This window comes from Varroa destructor, unplaced genomic scaffold (genome assembly GCF_002443255.2).
Source record: "Varroa destructor unplaced genomic scaffold, Vdes_3.0 BEIS01000002.1, whole genome shotgun sequence".
Taxonomy (NCBI): domain Eukaryota; kingdom Metazoa; phylum Arthropoda; class Arachnida; order Mesostigmata; family Varroidae; genus Varroa; species Varroa destructor.
This window is the reverse complement of record NW_019211455.1, coordinates 7,833,818-7,854,204: the sequence shown is the minus strand read 5'-3', so window position 1 is coordinate 7,854,204 and position 20,387 is coordinate 7,833,818. Positions and strand designations below refer to the sequence as shown.

At 40.0% G+C, this 20,387-nt stretch overlaps 1 long non-coding RNA gene across 4 annotated transcripts in view; it reads right to left on the bottom strand.

Annotated features, from left to right (window-relative positions):
• Nucleotides 1-20,387, bottom strand: part of LOC147757312 (uncharacterized) — a 49,634-nt gene that overhangs the window by 11,016 nt on the left and 18,231 nt on the right. For 2 of the 4 annotated variants that reach the window (XR_015320900.1, XR_015320901.1), the window contains exon 1: nucleotides 11,082-11,677. The exons of the other annotated variants lie outside the window; for them this stretch is intronic. This is a non-coding gene — a long non-coding RNA (uncharacterized LOC147757312). Of the gene's footprint in view, nucleotides 1-11,081; nucleotides 11,678-20,387 lie in introns of those variants that run through there. 4 annotated transcript variants of the gene reach the window in all.

Here is a 20,387-nt window from a genome sequence, read left to right as displayed (position 1 = left end):
CTTGAAATTGTTCCTGCCATCTTAGCTAATGATCCTTGCCTGGCATTACTCAGTACCCATCCGTACTCTGTTCACCTCTATGTTTCGAGTTTTATGTTCGGTGTCGCTAGTAAGCATCTTACCAGACGGTTGGCTCTCAGCGCGAAACAAAGTATGTTTATGTTCAGGTTCGAACTTAAGCCACAGCATGTCTCTAAGGGCTGTGCTTACCAACTAAGTGGCAACTAGCGGTCATACGTGAAGGTCGCCACTAACATTAAACGATTGTACAACTCAGTTTGTAATTCCTTTCTTGCAAGCTATTAGCTTAATGTTACTTGCTGAGGAACCTCGTGGCGTGTGGTTTCTGCAGACGATACATTGACACAGTAAAGGATGCGTTCGCTAAAATTTATACGTAGCCTCATTGGTTACGAAAAGTAACTGACAATAGTCTGTGAGCTTGCCATTGCTCTACAACTGATCCATTTCTGGTTCCGGAAAATAGACGGTGCTCCAGGAGGGTCGCCGGTGATTGCCACTGGCTCTCAACATCTGCTTCTGTTCAATCTCTGGTCGTAATATTGACACCGCTCTCCGATTAGTCGCGGAACTTCCAACAAAGAAACAATACATTTGGCAGTAAGTTTACGCTCAAAATACCGCAGCTTTTGTACTTATTTGACCACCTCATAAAAGCTATGCTAAGAAATTCGGCGCAGGAAAGAAGGTGCATTTTTACTTGTCGAAGAAAACTAAAATTGAACTAGTATATTTAGCCGGAGTGCATACATCGTCATCCGTCCAAACCGAAACTTATTCGTGCGTGTACTGTATAGGAACAGCGCTCAGGTGCCCTGTAAGATAATCGAATACTACAATGGTTCCAACAAGCACATATATAAAGATCCGAAGAATTCTGTCTATAAAGCTGAACCGAAAACGTAGCATTTTCTTGGCACTGTTCTGCCCGGTATTTCATCCTCGTGCCCATTGTGCCGCGGACATGCTAAATGGGTATCGAACAGGGAACACTACGGGAGTAGAGGCATAATTTACTGTCTAAGTAAATTATCAACTCGATACAAACGGCTAATATATCTAGCATAGCTATGGATTCATAAACAAAATTATCGTACGTAAAATGTCCTTTAGACCAGTGATTCTCTATGGTATACCAGTGCGGGAAATGGCGTACTAGACTGCCAAGAACACATTTTGCTCCTAGATTAAACATACAGACGACTGTAACACCAAGTAAATCTAAGTAAACCCTTTGTGTAGCCATAATGAAAATGGTTATAAGTTAAAAAAGGGAAGATTCTTATGCGCAAACTTGGGAATTACCAATGGGTCCATATATGAAATTCTGTGATAAATAAAATCTAAGTATATAGAGAGAGAACGTTCTTTAGTGAATGAGTTAATTGGTAGCAAACCAATGCAAGAGATAATAATGGAACAGGTATACGACAAAGAGTGCTCTTCCCAGCAATTTGATGACCATATATTAACCGTAATGATAGTATAAATAGAGAAACAGTTTTAATTTAGTTTGCTTAAAAACCATAAACGTTTACTAGGCCACACCCGATTCCGCGTGCCTTCGTGGTCTTCCACACCTAATGAGCGTAAAACTGGCTCATAATGAAAGACGTAGTCAGGCCGAACGGTATGGGGCATTAATTAATCGTGTGGGAAAAATATGTCTGGAATTCTGCAAGTGACATGCGCAAAGTTGAAGACATGAATGCGTGTTTTCCTAAATCGCAGGAAGTGATTGCAGTCTGGTGGAGAAGGAATAGCGGCGTAAGTTCCACTTACACTTCAATAGGAGTCATTATGGTTCCCTCGGTGATGTATAGAAGTACCCTTCAGAATGTTGCAACAGCTTCGCTGCGAAATTTCAGCTGTTGGTAGTGACGAAGGAGTGCCAACAATGAATTCCACTAGGCGAATATTTTATATTTGGCGGTATAAGTCGACCATGCCATTTACTACTGGAATTAATTAAGAGATTATAGGTGGCCATTGTGGCCAAGCCAGTTGTCAAAGTCAGAAACGCCTGTAGTTATGAATTTCTGCATCAAAAATTACAGGAGAGGATTATCAAACCCATGTACTCTAGAGAGCTCCACCATTACTCTATTTTTATATGACTTTTGCCTCCAAATAATTTAAAAACAAAATGTCCGGAGAACGAATAAAACGGTTTTAGCCTCACAGTAGAAAAATCAAAGAACCAGTTCGTACATACAATAAATTTTTCTACATCTAGGCAGACATCTTTGTAGTAGGACGAAGGCAAGGACAAATCTTTTATGCCCCAAAGAGCAACCCAAAATTGTAATGAACGGCAACGGAAGAGCAAACACATTATACTTTGATTAATATTCTAATATAATGTCTAATCTGAGCCTAAATGAACGTTGAGCTAGGGAACTGCTATAATGTTAATAATGTCGGGCGTTGCTAGGGGCTAACTGCAACGTCCTCCTTTACGATAGTAAATAAGCGGATCTGAATAAATGTAAGGAGAGTTATGGTTCAAGCCGAGACTTTAGGCTCTGTGAAAATAAACCAGCGCTTCTATGTTATCTTTTTTATCTGATTATACAATACGCATTTTTAAATCTAAACGTAACAAGATAATCGGTACCGTAAATCACGACTTTCAAGCAAAACTTTTCGCTTAAACATACGATGAACTAGAAATATTTCCAAGCAGGAAGGCATATATATATATATATATATATATATATATATATATATATATATGTATATATACATATATTTATGTTTTGAAAGCCTTGTTCGTGCGTAATGTTACTTACAATATGTGCAGGAGATCAATAGCAAATTCAGTTACGTAACAAAGAATAACGCCTTTTCGCCTCGCAAGGAGCGTCTCGGATCCAGCTGCAGCAGGATCTGACAGTGTTTGATCGCTCATCTGATACGTCATTACCATACGATACAGCCCATATCAGAGCTCTGATTCAGGTGAGCAGAGTTGCGTCGATACATCATAACAAGCTGCTTACTGGGTATCGGTCATAACTAAAGGATCAGCAATGACGAACTTGGACTGTATTATCCGTCAGAAAGTAACCAGGCGCTTCTGTGACCATCTGCCGCCACAATTATAATGAAAAAAGTGTGAACCGAAAAGGCTGAGCCGGCGATACGTTATACAATGCATTTATGTCCTATCAGATTCATTTTCACTAACTTATTCACCAGTTAAAGAGCAGCACATATATCGTATTGGTATACGTCATTTAATCATGATGATAATACTATTACCGAACATTTGCTTAGCGACCTAAGGCTCTCTCGAAGAGTTTTTCTAGAAAAGGAAAACTCAGCCTAGAATATTCTCGTAAATATTCTAACCGACCCTTCCATCTCCCAATGAACGTTATTTTCTACAGAGTTTTCATAACAGCCGTGCTCCGTGCGAGTGTTGCTTTTTGTTTCTCGTGCCGTGTTTCTAGCTACCTAACCTAACACCTCCCTTGGGACTTTCATATCGTTTTATCTCAGGAGGATTCAGATTCTATCACGGACGCTCGTTGCTTTCATCGTAATGAAGGTTACATCAGAATAGATGTCACACCTTCTCAGTTTGTTTTTATAGATTTCTATAGCACCCAATAGGACAACGATAGCATCAATGAAAACGGGCCTGTGAAAGGAGATGTTCGTATACGCTTGCGCGCACCCAATATGAATTAGTCCCTCATAGCAAGTGCTCGTTCCGTACTGCGTTTTTACGATTTTTTTTTTCTACTGTTTAGATTTTTTAAATTTACACAACGAATGATTTCAAACTAATTGATAGTACAATCGCTTAATGGCTGAGGTATAACCGGCATTACAATGAATGGCCATATGCATATGCTTCAATGCGGAAGAAGCAGCTGTGCGTTGTTATTGTCTTCTGTAGGGCTTCTCCCTGGCGACGAAAGGCAAAAGGTGCAGCGTCGCCGTTACAAAGTAAAGCAAAACCCAAACCGAAGAGGAAGATTGGCTTGTAGCGGGAGTTTGCCAGGCCGATAGTACCTGTCGGTGCCAATCAAACAGTTACTAGTCGTCGTTCTAATACGAAAGTCATGGCGCGATAGCTTTATCTGATTTCCAATGTAAAAGAGAATGCAGAGGCCGTTAGAGATTCGTGCGAGACGCGAAACAAGGGTGCGTGTTATGGGTAGCTAGCGGCTCTGGCATTGCAAGCTTTTACCTCCCATTCCTGCTACCCTATCAATTCCTGTCTCGCATGGATTCGCAACATCGAAAATCGAAAGCGCGCTCCGTTTGTTCTGTTCCGTGTTTGTAGCGGCAGAGCACACGCAAAATACGCACTGAACAAGAGATGCTATGTCCTAAAGGCTAGACTCTATTACACCCGCTGAGTCTGACCAATCGGTTCACAGAAGATCATGTAAAAGGCTACAACAACCGTTTCTATATTGGTCGGTGAATACAATAATGTAACGTAACAACGACAAATATTGAAGGGCGTAAAAAAATCAAGCATTTACTAGTAACAACCAGTTTTGCCCTTGGGGTCACAGAAAAGTGAGCCATCATCTTCAAGCTAATAGACGAGCCAATCGAAAGAGTGTACGAGTACGGTAACGATAAACGGACGTGACAACGAGTGAAAGTTAACAAATATACAATATTATATATTATTCGTTTGCTATCATGATGACTGAAGCAGTAATGAGTTTGGTACCCCTATTAGTATCTAGGGGGTCAGAAGCTATGAGGCACTCTAGGCTAACCTGTATATATATATATATATATATAACGTTTAATGAAAATGTTCCCGATATTTTTGTTTCTTGTTTCGCAGTTCTGATCAACCGTCGTGAAGGAACATAAATGGTTGTCTGTAATTTCAGACAACAGAAGAGACTATGAAGTCAGTAATGTAGACTTATCTTTTCCAAAAAAGTCGTGAGTTAAATTTTTCATTCATCTGTATATACATATATAAGTGAAGATATGGACAGGAGGATGAAAAGCAATTTTTTTTTGCTACCCTCATTTGAGTTATGCGATGACAGATTATTGAGTACTGATCTAGAACATTCTAGCATTGGTAGATTTTTTGCTATTCATTTAATCTGATGGTGTAATTATTTTTTTGGAAAGTATAAAGAAGGCGTTTATACAGTTTTTATCATGCAGCAGACAATCTTAGCTAGCATCTTAATGCTAAGAAGTTTGACCCTGCTACAAAAGGGCATTTGTTGGACAGAGTTATTCGGAAAAGTGAGATATGACCACCATGTCGCCATGAAGTCCTTAGTAGGACACGGTACGCGTTTCGCAATTGAGAAGCCTTCGTCTTGGGTTAAAAATAATGTGCAGAAGTCCGTTACTGTAAAATAATTAATTTTTTAGCCTCTCATTAACTATCGCCAGTAAATTAATTTCCCCATCACGGTTCAGGTGTATTGGGAAGAACCCGACCAGCTGAATGAGGTTTAATAAAAACGCTGATTTTTACTATTTACTATTTGGATATTATTACGGATTTGAAACGGCCTCTTATAGTTTTACACATATAAAAAAATATTACTTATATAGATTGATGATATGATTTTTCTGCATGCGTAAGCATGTAAGCCTCTAGTCTAGAAGCTTGTTATTCCTGCAGCATGTTATCTTATAATTATTAATTTTTCAAAAGTACGTAGGTACTGCGTGAAGCTGGCCAACTCTGAGTAGACAGCAGAACATGATTGCTTCTGTGCAGGCGTCCACACAGTTATTAATAGGGCTACACCGGCCACGATACGGCTAGTTATCTATCACTAATGTGCAAGCCTTTTTTTTCCAAAGTTCTATTAGGGCTAGCACGCCAGACACAATTGAGTATAGTGATAATTTGATCAAGATTTGACTTCCTTGCAAGGCATTGAGAAGGAGATAAAATGCAAATTCGCCTAGTTGGGTGTTTCCTAATCGATCTACAAAATGCTTAGTTTGTTTTTAGGCTGGTCTACCTTTAAATTTAGCAAAATGTTTGCATCACAGACTACCGTATGACAAATGTTGTTTCAGACTATATTCCATAGCGGGCAAAACATAAATTAGTTCCGGCATACAAAGATTAACATAAATAGAATAATAACTTTTGTATGAGATAATTAGTAATATGTTAGTATATCTTTTATTACCAATCTGTAGTGTATTATGTAATCGTAATCTAGGTGGCTTTAGTCGTGGCTACATTGAGCTCCTTTTTATGATCTAAGATTAAGGAGAAAAGTTTTCCGTTGCATTAACTTTGCCCATGAAGTAAAATATTACCGTATTACGTAAAGATCATTATTTCCGTTTGACCCAGGGTTTTAAACACTGTCTGACGACCGAGAGGCCACATTGTTGCGACAACGCGACTTCTAAAAGCATGATATTATCGCTGAACAATCTTAAAAATATTATTTCACAACGGTTTAGCGTGAGACGGAGTACTTGCTAAATTACAGGTTCCCATTCGATTTCAGTTGTAGGGCGTAGAAGGTGACATTTGTTGTAAATTTGGCTTCATCCATAATGGGGACATCTGTTCACAGAAGATGGGGAATCACAGATAAGCTAGCGGTAGCTTCTGGGATTAGTTGGTACATGCATGACTAATATTCTTGCGCCACTGAAGCATTAAAGCTGCCTGCCCCCGTCCTTGAGGAAACTTAGCAACAAACGACACCATCCCCTTTGCCTTCACGGCCTTCACAGCTCTTTTCCCTAACTCTGATGGTATTATATATACACACCTGGGGTCTTTGTACATAATTCGACCCATTGCATTTACCAGCGCGCAGTTGATTGCCAAATAACAAGTCCACAGCTCTTCAATCAGCTCTAGAGCCCTCAAGGCAGATTTCCTGTAGTATTCTTCCGTTTTAACATCTAACATATAAATCTACATGCGAAACCGCAATGTGTTATGTCGTTGCTTTGAACCAACTAGAGAAATTTATAATTTCAAGCGAGATCGTTCGGTACGAAGATATTTGTTAGTCTACGCTTGAATTCCGTAACCTGTACCTCTGCCGTGATGAACTTATCGTTTTATTTAAGAATAAAGTGGACCGAACCGTCCAGTCGTGTATCTGCTATACCAGACATGTTGTCAAAATGAGTGTTTTTTTTTTATCCTAAACAGATACCTATATATTCCTATTGATCATCTCGAAAACGGGTAAATGCACTTGATCCGAGAAGAAAGCACTGTGACAAGAAGCTCGTAAAATTTATTTTCATTAACAAACAGTAAATAACGTATTACTGCACTTGAGCCGTGCGCGCCACCAAAAAAAAATTAAATATGTTATTTTTTTGCGGCAAACCGAGACGTATCACTAACAAACATATGCTTGTGCAAAATAATGAACCCACATTTTACTAGCCTTCGAAGCCGTCCCTAAGCATCACTGGTTTTGTCAGCTGTTTTGTTTGAAGTTAACTGTTTTTGATTAATTTATGAAATTTTGACCCTTTGAAGAGTATAAAAAATTTGCAGAAAGGGAAGCATTTTCGTAAGCGTAAAGAGGAATATATTCTTGTTAAATCAACGTGATACGCTTCCGCCGTAATAAATGGTACTGAGCCAAAGCCGAATGCCAGGGACGGAGTGCTGAAGAGGACGCGAACGAATACATCTTCATCTGGCTATGGAATATATACACCAAGTGAAAACAACCATTCCCAATTGACTACTAAATGAACTAGCTAGCGATTGTAATCAAATAGATAATAAACGAGTACAGGTCAGATTCTTCAAGACTCGATTATAGAATGTATGATCTTTACTATTCCAGACAGTTTTCCGCCTACATTTTCGTGATTTTTTAATTTTTATATACACGAGGCAGGTTAATCAGTGTATAATAGTATGAGGTCTGGATTTATAGAGGGGCTCAAGTTTAAAACCTAAAACAACGCTCCTATTCAAAGTGAGGCCCCAAAAAGAAACTTGGCTCTCTAGACCCTTAGTGTGCTCAAATTGTTGGCCTATCTATCAGGTACCCTTAGCTATATTCTTCGAGTCAAAAATTTTTAGTCTATAAGAACACGTTTCACAGCTTATAGAGAACTCAGTCGTACCATTATTCTTACCAGCCCACGGTATTCGATAGCTCTTAGGTTCAATGCAAATATAGGATGCCAGCTCTTTGATAACTCGGGACTGGCTCGCTTTCATCGCGGACGCCTGTCTCAAGTGGTACGACCCTTTACAGGTCACGTTTCAACAAATTAACTTGATGGACGATTCCTACGTGTTTACGTTTATTTACATTAATATCATTAATTATCCTTTTTATAAGTTTGTAAGTAACAGTTCAGGTTCAGAGCTTCTACCTCTCAGCGCTGTTATTAGTGAGAAGGAATGGGATTGCTTGCCTGCCTGTACAGATCTGATCAGCTCGCTGCCCTAGAAAACTTGCAGGAAATTCTGTGACTTTTTTTTCCGAGTCCACATTATTAATCACTCACCTTGAATAGAACCCTATAGCTTGAGTTTTAATAATTGTTTTAGCAAAATAACCATCCTGCTCGAAAAGCAGTAAGTTCCACTTAGTCAACTCTCAGTCACTGATATATTTTAAGGCAAATATAATGAAGTCGCTACAAATTTGTCGTTAAAGGTAAAGAAGCCCCACTTAGAGCTCCCTTTTTGTTTGGTTCACAACAGCAGAACCCCTCACGTCAATACAGTCTACTTCGCCAATCCCAGTTTATATGATGAATGAGACACTGGTCTGAAGAATCATTAAAGATAGAAAGTAGTTTTGTCTTGTCTGGAGGGCTCGAGATATTTCAAGACCCAACGTCCCGTCTATTCCAGATCAAAATAGCGCGATAAGAATGTCCCTTAATTTGACAAATGGAGAATCGTTGCCCAAGATAGAATCGAAGGGGCCAACTGAAAGATTTCGGCAGTCGTGAAAAATTCAGACGTCAGACCTTTATCATAGAAGCCATCCTTTCATTGACGAAATATTTCACAACTAAAACAGCTAAACACGGCTGATCTATAAAGTTTCTAGGTTAAAATACACCAAAATGCTTTGCCACGGCAGGAGACAATAGCGATCAACCCTAGTTTAAAGGAGATCTAACATCCTGCCCCATGTGAACTGTTATGTAGGGGCTTAATACTCTATCAAGGTATGCTATACGTGTGGGATCAAATACACTAACACCTCAATAATAAACGTTCCTTAAATAAAGTTAAAAATTTCACATTGTCTTTTGTTTTATTGGTTACACTGCTCGTTTCTATTCGTATTTCCCACATGGCCGTTTTAAATGCTTTCAAATCGAACAAGTGAATTTGCTAGAACTTATTGGAATTATTCGAAGTTTATATTGCTTTCAATTTCCAGACCGAACAGTGCCGGGGGTCTTCGCTACTCGGGTAAACCCACAATTACACCCAACATGATATCAAGGACGTTTTATCATAGGAACGAGCATTCGGTTTTCCTGATCTAGCAGTGCTGGAGGCAATAGAAGTTAATGCTTATAAACTTAAGCTTTAATACTAACTAATATAAACTTATAAACTGCTTATAAAGAACTTACTCGACTAAATCATTCTTTTTGTGAGCTACGAGCAGTATTGGACACGAATAGGGAAGAGGGCTAACATCTACACAATGGTCCCTATAGGCTAAACTTAACGCTGCTATGATGTTACTAAAAGGATGATGTTTATCAGGCAATTGGGCGCAATGGTTGAACCGCAGTCAACATCAACCATAGGTTCATTGAACAATAGCAATATCCTATAACCTTTCGTTTATATTCGGATTCATGTGTGGCGGAGATGACAGGTTAATTGCTTTCGATCGGTGGATGTTCTTAGAGTTTTCACCGTTATAAAGCAGGAACACGTTCATCTTATACCCACTGCGTTTTAAGTTGATGCTTCGATTACTAGAATTCAATACGAGCTACCTTTCCAGGCGTAAATTCTTCAAATTGCGTCTCAGGCTTCGGAAAGATGGGCTTGCATATAGGTTAGGTTAGGTTAGGCACACAGTTCTGCATGCGTCTCAATCATATCAATCCGTACGTCAAGTCTATACGGAGGCGCGTCTCATGACTTTTAACTCAGTTGCCTAACATATATCCACCGTCTGTGTCGCTTGTTGCCAGCTCATCCGCTTTGTCATAGACACTGGCCTATTTCGTATAGACGGCATGCGTTTTCGAACAAAAATGGTCATCGATATGCCGACATACTTTGCCTTCTGAGGTACCTCGAACGACGACAGCGCCGTCAGTTCATTGACTTTGTACGAGTACACGGCTAGCGTGAGCTTGAGGTTTGGGTAACCCAGCTCACACACGCATAGCCCATAATAGAACTAGCTGTCTGCTTAAACGCCCCTACGACAGAATAGGAGAGAGGCAGTAAACATGGCTTCTGATAACAACTCATTTACTCGCGTACAACGAATATCCTGTCTTTGGACGTAACGACGAGTAATTAATCCAGAGCGTGCTGTAGGAAACAGGCATCAGTTAAAAGAATCCAACACCACTCTAGTGAACACCGGTCGTCGTTGATAAAGCCGCTACCATCGTCATCGGCTAAAGCAAAATAGTTTAAAGATAACGTTTACTGTATAAATATTATCGTCGAACGATTGGAGCCATCGGCGATGGGACGACGCTGCCTACAAGGGCATACAGAAACCATATTAACACGTAGGGACAAACCGACGCGGATTTCGTGTATCTACGGGCGAATGTTAGAAGCTGCAACAGGCTCATAATAACGTTACTTGAATTACTATTAACGCGGCAATAACAGTTCACATCAGCATGCCGACGAGACAACGGATACGAACGGTCTGATTCACACCTTTCTTCATATTATATGGGTAAAATGTGTATGTATACCATTTTACATGGGGAGTCTAATTCGAGAGCTACTTATCCTACTTACTGTGCACAATGGTTTTCTATTTCTGGTCTAAGGATCGATGTCTTACGAGTACCCATTCAGTTTTCATGCATTCACGCGGTAGCACGAAAACGATTTACGATAAAGCCAGTTCAATACTCACTTTACTAGCGTTTCACGTAAGTGTAGAACGTTATTGTCGTTGATGCGTGAGATATTGCCGAGCAAAGAACAGATGGCGTCACAGTCCGCGCTTGCTGGTGACCCTAATCATGGATACTGGATATGATCGTGACTACAACTCCTTCACGCAAATCTATTGGATAAAAGCCCAATACAACCGATCCTCTGTACCAAAGAATAAAAGTACCAAAGCTAATTCCAACTATAAGCTTATTCCAGTGACAGTCACATATTGATCTCCTCTTTTCCAATGTGAGGTGATGCCACCCACGAAAGTTTGTTGTACGTTTTGTATAGCTTTGGTCTGCAGTATTAGCAAGCTCATTAGCTCATCAGAAAGAAAGATAGCCAGCAAATATAGAAATCTTTTTACAATGCATCTGTAAAAAGTTCAGAACCCGAACGAACAGACATCATAAAGAAGTACGCCACGATAGACACGCCACGCACGGCGTTTCCATACATCTGTGGAATGTCTATTCTATCGCCGCGTAGACTTCTCGGATGCACTTTTTATTATGTAAGGGACGTTTTTGATGTGTTTCCAAACTTGTTCTTGGTGGTAAAACGATACGTTCAATCCGTTTGATTCCCTAGTCTGTGTTTCACGTCAAATGAAAATAAAAACTGAAAGAGGGCAGCACACAAAAAGATTAAAGCTACAGGCGGGCAAAGGGGTAGTGAGCGAGGGCGGCGGGGGAGGGGGGATATTCCATAGACAAACGTCGATGATCACAATCAGCAGCAATCGTAGCGCCAGCGCGAGAGTGGGAAACCATGCTGCTGCTTCCGCTTGGGCCTTTTTCAGCGCCGAACTCGTCGTAGCTACTGCTATTGTTGTCATCGTTGCCACCGGTGCAATTGTCCGCGCTCATGGTACGCCCTCGTTCTCGACGGTAAAGAGAGTTACGTTGGAGTTCTTTAATGAATTAAGGAAGCATCTTATTTACAACTTATTGGTTTTCATGGTTCGCCTCTAGAGCACTTCACTCTTGGGTTCATTCGGTAGCTTCCTTAGCACAGTCTTTGTTGTCGTAGTGGTAGTCTGCGCAGCTCTGGTGGCGAGACGATAACGGCGACGACGAGAACTAGATGGATCGCATGCAAAAAGGTAGAGGAACCAAGAAGAAAGAAGACGACGGTGAAAAAAGAGGCAGCGTGGGGCGTGCCTTTGATCTGAATGTGAGCATCAAGGAAGACCGACACCAAAGCAGAGAATGCGTAAAGAACAGGCGCTGACAAGGGTGTGATATCAGGAAAAGAGTGGATAAACTGTAAGATCATCATTGTGATGATACTGCGTTCTCGAATTTTTTGCTTCAACCACATCTGACGGCTGCTAATTTGTTATGCACCCATGATATGCTTATCTAAGGATCTTAATTTTAAGTCATCAATAACTTTTCTGGGTTGGGCCATTTTCCAGGTTTTACTGGATCACGGCCACCTGCTAGATGTCATCATTTTTGTTGTCTCAACCTAGACACACATCTCTTTCCGTTGGTCTATTGCCTTCCGCGTCACTGGAGTTACCTTTTGTGTCGTTAGTCACTGAGCTTCTTCGCCATCGTCGTCACCTGAACTGAATGGAAGGATACACGTTGGGGCGGAAGAGTAACCTCTCCTAAGTATATTTCAATTAAACCAACTCTGTGCCACCCGTATTTATCAAAGCATAATCATTTTTTAGAAAGCTCTGTAAAGCGCAGCGGTGCCCGATATGCGCACGCGCAGTAAATTAAAGCAACTATGCAAATTAAGGAAGCAATAAATTTCTTTCCAACTTCTTTCCGCACCCTGATCCAAATATGACGCGACAATAGGTTGCTCGATATCTGCTGTTACACAGTTTTAATGAAGAAGAATGCGCAGCTGAGACTAATCGGTTACTTAAGGCCGTATAATGATGAATCTAGCTCACCAAAAACTTCAGTGAAATGTACAGGCTGTGACAAAATATAAGTTGATAAAACAGACATAAATAGCCATCAGTTCTAATCAACCCGCCCGAAGGATATGTGTTTTCAGAAAAAAAAAAAAAAAAAAAAAAAAACTGTTACAGATTGTTCTTAGTTAATCATTTAGTTATTTTTCTAAACGATCCGACAGTACAAGCAAAATTAGAATTGTTGGGAAGTTGTATGTGATAGCATACCATCAAGCTATAGGCAGTAATATTGAACCTAAACTATTTCAGCTATGACTCAAAGAATTTTCGTAGCAGGCATATTGATGGAGATATCCTGCACACGGTGATGAAAACCCTAGGGATATCGACACGATATCCATAACTGAAGTCAACCGCGCTGCGAAGGCGGTATACATAGACATAGGCAAACGACGTATTATGCATCTTCGTTTTTATAACCTTTTCTATTATATCAACCCCCTCGGAAACAGCAAGAAGACGTACGGTCTTCTTTCTAAACAAACCATGTTGACCGATAGCATGCTGCTCGTAAAGTCATAGTCGTATGACAGGGCTGGGCCAAGGCTCCTTTCAAGTGGGTTACAGACAGCTAAGGCCGGACAAAAAACCAACGTGGTAAAGAAACATCGCGAAACGGTTGGAAGTGTAAATAAAAATTCGTTTCTCGTTGTGGTTGGTCAAGGCGAAAACAGTGATACAATTATGCTAACTATGTTGACACGGATCCGTTGTACTTGTTCCGGACGCACCATGTGCTGCCAGATCAGATGTGATAACGTTTGTCGTATCGCAACACAGTAGAAGCACAAACAGTGAAAAAGAAAAAATTGAAAAATGAGGTAAGGACACGGCCTGCGATCGGTGTTTGATGGAAATGCAGAATATCATCGGTCGATATCTCATTAGGGCGACGATGGAGCGCGGTTCGAAGCGAAAAGTTCAAACTAGATGGCATGTAATTTACCTCTAATCCTAGCCACTTCACACAGGAATATAAAATATAAACGAAGCAAATATTGCAAAAGCGAGTTTTAATGTGAAATTACTATTTGCTCGTCATGGCTAAAGATATAGGCAACCTATACAAAAAGTAAAATTTTTGGTGCAGCTAAGAAAGGTAAAATCGTACTTAATAACAGATGAATTTCCATTTTGAAGCAGAAGAAGAAGAGGAGACAAACAGATGACACTGAGTACAAAATCATTATCAAATCTGTATGCCTCTCTCGTGCTGAAAACCATGTTAGCCTTTGAAATTGTTTGGTAGTTAAGCGTTTCATGTCAATAAGGGATGCACTGATTAAGGGCTGATCCCGTTCGTGTTCCAATACGTTACTTAAATTGGCCGTTATACTATTAGGTCGAAGGACAGATTCCTGCCGTGTTATTGATTGTCTCTCTTTTCGAATTAAGGTCTGCTAATGGCCAAACGTTATACGCAGTCGGAAGGTTGTTTCGTTACTCTACAAGCGTGCTGGATTGTGTGGAAGGGTGTGAACGTTTTTACCTCAGTTTGAGCTCCAACAGCGTGTGTTTCAAACAGAAAAATGGGAATGTACAACACTGACTTTTCTCGAAGTCAGTAAGCGGTGGTAAAGTAACGTGTAATGTCTGTTCCGCCTAATAAGCGAGTTCTAGATATAAACGATATAATTTTGTTTGAGCATTACACTCCTTAGAAATGGATCAAAGCCATTCTTATCGCACAACGTTGAGCGTAATGCATGCTTCAGGTTGAAAATGCCATTGTTTAACAAACCTTTAACCACTTTTCGACGGCCTTTGCAGCTGCATAGTACTATCTGCAAATCATGGTCACCAGGGTACTATTTAGCTAGCTTTTCTGGCGGTGGGAAATTTCTTTGAAGCCCGAGCTCAAGATAAACCTTTGTAATAGAAGCCAACGACAGATTCGTTGCACCTTCATTCAACTGAAAATAACAATGCAGAATCGAACAGCACCGTAAGCTTATTCGAGCGTAAATGGAGCTTTCGAGGAAATTGCCAGTTTGCAGCCCTCAAAAATGTTTTCTTAATTAACAGAATGAAATTGGAGCGCAAAGGATACATTTATATATCACACACAAACATCGTTTCATGGTGCATGTTTAGTATAAGGATTAGAATAATGTTAACTAGTTCTACGAACGATTATAGATCTCAAAATCAGGCATCTCAAAACGTTGTGTAACTAAGTTACACTGGACTGTTAAGTTCATTTTCGGGCTCGATGTCTCTGCCATAAAAAATAATTATTTAGTTAAATTTCGTTCAATGTTCATGTTTACGCTTCAATGATGGGAGAGGACTACTACTAACTAAAAAAAACAAGATGGCCAGATTCTATTTCGAATTTTTCTAAGTAATCAGAAGACACCCTCTGATTGTCGTCGTCCATAAATTAAAATTAGTTTGCTGTACGAAAAAGCGGTTCAGAAGGTGTATTGATAACACGCGTAATTTCTCGACGCAAACAGGTTGCATTTAACCCTTGAGCACCATGTGTATAAGTCGTGCTGAACCTGCTCACGCGTGTTACTACACTTCGTTATTCCATCTGCCCCGTTATTCCGTCCGTCGATCCATAGATATTTGTGTAGACGGTGTTTAATATGTGCACGCAGGTACTCATCGTGTAGCTATGCAGACTCGATATGCTCCGGCGTACAGTCACTTCGTGCATGGGTGAGCGCAAAAGTCGATGCTGAGTGAGCTACGTTGTGGAGGTATTTACTTCCCCTCGTACACCTTCAGCCGTGGCATTGCATACGCGAGCTGCTGCTCGTAAATACCACTAAAGGAATGCTGTCTCAGGCTGGTGAGGACATCGCTGACTCAGCACACCATTCTTTTTTCAGCTCTCTTTCTAATCTTCTCTCTAGGCCACTCTTTTTCGAAGGCCTGCTTTGATGGCATTCCAACGTGTCAGCTGATCTTCAATAGAGTAGTGAGCTCCTGAAAACACCTTGGAAATGCGAACGTTTGAACGAACATGATGTTTGCAATTCCTCGTATGAACCTCGTCTGATTTTAATGATAAATGTGAAAGAATGAATATAAATATTTAATGATAGTTGCTGTCCTTTCGAAAATGGTAAAGTCGTTGTGCGCCAATACGATGCAGGGCCTACTGCTCCTGATGTGCTGGACGCTGATTTAAGCATTCAGTATAACTAACGATAACTAATAACAATAATATATTGATTAGAATCGATTAATTAACTGATTGCTCTGATGTGTCGTGGCTGATTGGTTGTACAGCAAGGTGATCAAAAACGTTGTTTGATGGTAATTCTATGTATTCGTAAAGATTCTAAACTGCAATCAAGCTATTGAACACCATTATGCGGTACCAGCTCAGTACTATATGTTCCTGAGGGCTTTTGCCGTTAGCATTAATTAGAAAAAATTTAAATACTGCTGTCTCTAAGCAGCCCTAATGCATTATAACCGCGTCGTTGATTCGGAGAAGCTGTGAGGCCTGTTAGTTCAATCGACAAGCCAACTAGCGATCTTTGAATTCATACACCAACCCTTATCTAATCGAGAAACTATTGCGGATAATTGCACCCGGTGAGAGGGTGTCCACAAAATAATCCGATTAGCGAGATTTTACTACGAAATCCGACCTCAAGCTCTGTTCGTCGTTCGAAGTAAACTCAAGAGCTTCGAGCAACTGACATTGAGAATTGGCCGAAGTCGTTTCAGTTAGAGATTGTTAAAGTTGGCCTAAGCGATGCGCGCGTCAGAAGTTAAAGATTGAGTTACTGCAGGGTGTAATAATCACCACTGGGTACGTTTATCACAAATTTACGTTCAGAATGCTAAAGTGGGAGTGCACAAGGTCGCAGATGAACGTGCGTTTCTGAAAGTAATCAACGTGTAACACGTATGTCAAAGCCAACTCTGTGAGGTGACGGAGATATTTTAGCCTGTAGTCAGCCTGTTCAAAATAGAAACTCTAGCAAGCTCGATTGCTGCTAAACTTTACAAAAAAAAATTCACGCAGAACTTTGAATTTGGACCGAGCATTTAAAACTCAAGTTCCAGGTAGAGCGGCGAGTTTGTAACTACAGTTTTTAGAAACAAAATTTTGACATAAACTCTGTTTCTACATACATTAACATTCCCTTTTTCGCGGTTAGACTTCGTACGTACGATCATGCATATCAGTGTGATACTTCCTTTGCACAGGTCCGATTTTCGTTAACCGTCACGGTGCGCATTTATGAAAATAAATTGAGATACAAATAGAGACGAATTCAATAACTTACAATTAAGCTAGATATAATTATCTCAATTTTTTAATGTAAAGAAAGGCAAACGCCACACAAAATACAGCTGACTATAGGACACATGCATGATGTAAGTGGAATTATATGTCGGGAGTCGTCCCCTGGGAATGTCGTGGTACAAGAACAGCTGCCACATAAATGTGCTGGGGCAGATTACTTTAATTATGTGAACTTCAGCTAGCGGTAAGGGGTGCTCAGTGCCCAATCGTCCATCGTCTAACGTTTACCTAGAATGGTTTCAGAGTTAATCCAAAAATACTGAGTATACATTATGTCTTTATCGAAAACAATGAGATGAGATGTGATACGAGAAGCTATTACCGAGATCTCGTTTCTATTACAACAAACACACGTTCTTTTTATGAAGTCCTCTTGAGAAGTCTGGTTGTTTTGTCATTGATAGAAATCAGCTTCTATCAATAGAAACATGAGTGTTTATATGATGCGTGGCTCTGTTAAGCTTCTTATTGGACCCAGCTGTCTGAGCAGAGGTAAAGTAGGCCAATTGGTTAGAGTTAGTAAACGCATATGTAGAACATATATACTATGAGTCATACAGGCAAACTAAACGAGATAAAGTCAACACGATACCATTTGGCATAATACGGCTACAAGTACGGAGTTAAGCAATACAGCTAACCTTCATAAGCATCTGAATATTACTGATCGTGGCAATACCACCTGTCTGTACTTCTGATCGTTCTTGCAGGTGGTTTCATCGAAAACAGCAGCTATACACTTTTGTCTGTTGACTACGTTACTTTGGGTGGATTGAGTAGAATATAAATACTATAAATTAAGCTGACCATTTTTTCTAAAAAAAACCTAAAAATATATATATATATATATATATAAAAATAAATAGATGAGTATCTGAATAAAATTAAAATTTCTATCAGCTAAATACATCGGTAGCATTTATGTATGATCTATGCGAAAGTATCATATTTTCCTGATGATTTTCCGTATATTTATAAAGAAGAATCACAACGATTTACTATTTTTTTTTTTTTTTTTTCGAAACACAAGCTTAGAAGAGTTAAAATATCCTATAACCAGGTCTTCACAAGAAGCACTTAATAATGTTTTTACCATAATTTTTACTATATACATCGTCACGCCTAATGATCCATGATTGTTAATTAATTCGCGCTTTTTGTACAGACTTCATAACTGCGTAGAGACGCTACGACAGTGGTAAAGATTAAGCTTGGATTTTACTTTTAAAGCTTATCTAGAAATACTATGAATAGTCGAGTTACTTTTTAGCCTAAGTTCTAATACTGCACTCGATAAAGCAAAGGTAGACATATATCGTTTTTTGGAGCCTTGGTTCTTTGCAGGCTTCGTGATGAGGTGCTCGAGCTAGTGGTGGTTCTTTTACGAAATCGTCGTTTTAAAAGTGATTTGCCTTCACCGCAAAATAAAAAACAATGAGGGTAATGGTCGAAAGGATTGAGCGCGAGATAATCCACTAACGTAGAATTCGATGCGTATGCAAATCAAAATTGTTAAGTTCATCGAAACCCGACTTCGAGTTGGCCATTGAGAATCCATATGACACAGATATCGTCTGCTACCCCGTCATCGCATCTATACCGCCTCCCCCCTTCTGCCGCCCCGCAGCAGCTAATAGATAGCAGTAACAAGAATTATGGCATCAGTTTTAAATCAATTTCAACGATCGAAATTTCCAAAACTTAGACACTGAATCACTATACTAGTGGCCGGCTTGCCGCATAAAAAGCGCAGAGTAATCTACCTTCTAGTTGCAATTCAAGATGGTGCTTAGAAAACACGGCAGACACACAGATAGTTTATGATAAGCTTCGGGATAAGATAAGCTTAGCGTCCTTGTAGTCCGGACGCTAAGTTTGGTAGATCTTCAAATGCCATCAATGTGTGCGACTGCTTAGTGCGAGAAAATTATTGTAGAGGTCTTTTCATACCGATCGAAATGCAAATTGTACTTCAGTCTTCTTTTTCCACTATAAATCTTCCTGATACATTGAGACTCCACTGTCAATTATTTATAACGCGAATGAGATCATTGCTGAAACGATTGCAAGGTTCAAAACTATACGCTGGTCCTAAAATCTTCTGGCTGAACAGCCATTGTCCTAACGCGTAACACTGTTGAAGGCAACATAGTGAGTGGACTCACAATTGGTATAATAGCCGTCATACGCCAACCGTGGTGGGCAGCAGTGCGCGTTTCAGAGCGTTGACGTACGCGAAGTGACATGCAACGTTAAAGATCGTAAGAAAAATTTCAAACAATCATCACAACGGCAGCGATACCGACCAACGAAACGATAGAAAACTTTGTTACGTTACGGTAGCGGACAGAGGGCGCAACAGAAGGAAAAAGTTTGCGGATCAATCACCGATCGCTAAAAACAAATATGTCAGCCGATGGTATAAACAATAGTCATATCTTTCTACGACGGGGAAGTTATACATTCTTACAGCTGTATCTTCTCGTAGCAGATCAGCGTACGGTCCAGATAATCTGTCTGGTCTATGGGGACATATAATTTAGTAGTAGCTGATACTCTCACATCTATTCGACACCTGCAATATACAAATTGAGCCATTAAAAACTGCTGAAAACCTAAATTAATGTGCCGAGGCAGAATCGCTACTACATGCGTTCTGGATACATTTTTCAATCAGTAAATTTAAACGTTTCGCCATAGGCCACTCTGAGCCTGGCGATAATGCCAAATCTTTTAAGGTCTCTTTAACATGTCTGATTGTGCGGTGAACTTCTATAGTGTCGTGCGAACTTCCTTTCGTAACAATAATCACCAGAAGTGCCACACTATAATCACCTGTCTCAATGATAACTTACCTCCAGGATGTTATCGCAAGCTAACACGGTTGTCCTTGACGTCACAAATATATGTTTGGAAAGTAAATATAAATTTTATTTTAATAAAGATTTATTAAAGAGCGAGAAGTATAAAGCGCAATACGTCTGCCTGTGCTAAACGTCACCTCAGCTATAGTACAGTCTGATGCATTCTCAGGCCATTGTGTTACTCTTATAGCAATATAT